This window comes from Microtus ochrogaster, unplaced genomic scaffold (genome assembly GCF_000317375.1).
Source record: "Microtus ochrogaster isolate Prairie Vole_2 unplaced genomic scaffold, MicOch1.0 UNK50, whole genome shotgun sequence".
NCBI classification, from domain to species: domain Eukaryota; kingdom Metazoa; phylum Chordata; class Mammalia; order Rodentia; family Cricetidae; genus Microtus; species Microtus ochrogaster.
In genome coordinates, this window is record NW_004949148.1 from 2,194,143 (window position 1) to 2,196,440 (window position 2,298).

The window sequence follows — 2,298 nt, forward strand, 5'->3', positions numbered from 1 at the left end:
AAGATGTGCACCATTTCAGCTAACCAAGTTGGAACCGTCTTGTGCAGCTGGTATCCAAAACAAGTCTTGTGGTAGCGCTATCAGTATCATGACGTCATATCAACCAGGTGGAGTTGTTATTATGGGGCCCCATCTTCTTCCTGGAAACTTCAAATGTCATTGCAGGAAAAACTCATTGTTCATTGTGAAAAACTTAAACATTAATCATATATACATATATAGAAATGCATATGTTCAATGAAAGGCATAATAGGTATATTCAATGAAAGGTACGATAGATATGAAGAAAAGTAGAGATGTTTTTTAAACTCGTATTTCTTTCGGTCCCATATCATGGCTCTTGACATGAGAGAGAAACTCCAGAAATTCTGGGTTTCTCTCTTAACAACAGGCTTGGAATTGGAGAGGGACTGAGCCAGAGTCCAACTTCAAAACCAGCTCTATATATTTATAAATAAATGCACATTAATACATATTTAAAGATAAGCATAGAATAATTTCACTTATGGAACTTATTCGATTTTCTTGCTGATTCTTATTGGGTTGTAAATAGTTTCCATCTGTCAGTATTCAAACATCCAGGGTCCCTTGAATTCTTTGAAGATGAGTGTTTTCCTGCAGAGATAAGAAGAGAAGCCTGCCCCCATTCTATATGTTTTGCTTACCACCTGTATGAATATCATCATTGTGGATGAATTGCCATTTCTCCTTTCCAAGAAGTTTCTCCTCTTCAAATTGAACCCTTATTAATTTTGATGGTATCCACATTTTTTCTTCTCCTGTGGAAACAAGAGCAAAACCCCTTCCCCAACATAGCACATCTCCTGGCTTCCATTGAGAGGTCAGCACATCTTTGAACTAAACTGGTTGATTTAGTTCAGCATTCTTTTCCATTATCCAATGTCTTTCTGCTGCTGTCATTCCTTTCTCATTAGCATTAAGAAAATTCAAGATTAATAAAGCATTATGTAATCTATTTCTGGGGTATTTTCGGTCCCTTTCTGTTTGTTCAGCATATCCTTTATAGTACGATTTGATCTTTCTATAACTGCCTGACCTGTAGGATTATTTGGTATACCTGTAATGTGTTTTATATTATAATAAGCAAAAAAGCATTTCATTTTCTTAGTTACATATGCTGGACCATTGTCTGTCTTTATTTGTGCAGGTATACCCATGATGGCCATAACTTCCATTGAAAACCTGAATACGTGTCTATGGTGTGGTGTACATATTTTAATTTACCAAATTCCATAAAGTGGAACACATCCATCTGCCAGATTTTCATTTCTTTGAGTACCCTTTGGGTTACTCCCTGCAGGCAACGGTGTTTGATTATAGAAAGAACAAGTAGGACATGTCTTTATAATGTCCTTAGCTTGTTGCCAAGTAATGGAAAATTCTTTCTTTAGGCCATTACTATTAACATGATGCTTTTTATGAAATTCGGAGGCCTGCAACATGCTTCCAATCAATAATTAATCAATCTCAGCATTACCTTGTGCTAAAGGAGCACCCTATCAACTGAATTATATCTGTAGCTCCATGTTATATTTGAGACAGGGTCTTATATAGCCCAGGGGGCTTGCCTCAAGCTCAACTTGGAACCACAGTTGACCTTGAACATTTCATCCCCTTGCCTTCACCTTCCAAGGACTGAGGATAGAGATGTGTGCCATCTCCTTGTGGCAGACTCTTCAAAATCCATCTTTAGTGGGTTGTGATGTCCTCAATCTTGTTCTAGGTTCAGAAGCAAAAAGAAGTATTAGAGTTGAGTCCTCAAAATATTTGCAAGGCACCGTGGTGAAATCATTTCAGTTTCTTCAGGCAATTCATTTCCAATACAAGACTTAGACTCCTTAGGATATAATGTTTACTAAAACATTTAGCATACTTTCCTTGCTTAATATTGTTTATGCTGGTTGAAATTCTAACCTTATACTTACTATCTGTTTCTAGTGTATATAGTTTTGTATTGGGTTTAGAGCTCTCTTATTTAAGAAAAAGGGGAGGTGCTGTGGGAGTTCTTTCCATTCCTTCAGCCAAGAGCCTTTAAGATACCAGTCTACTTGGGCATGGTCTCTTATACTATACTATACTGTACTATACTGTACTATACTATACTATACTATACTATACTATACTATACTATACTATACTTACATGCAACTGTAAAGCTTGTGTGCTCTCATTCTTGCTTCTGGCTGCTAGACTCTGTTCATGTTCCCCATTTGTACAGAGGTTTGTGATCTGTGAGTCTCCCCTAAATAAATAACCCTTTATTATACATAATTCTGA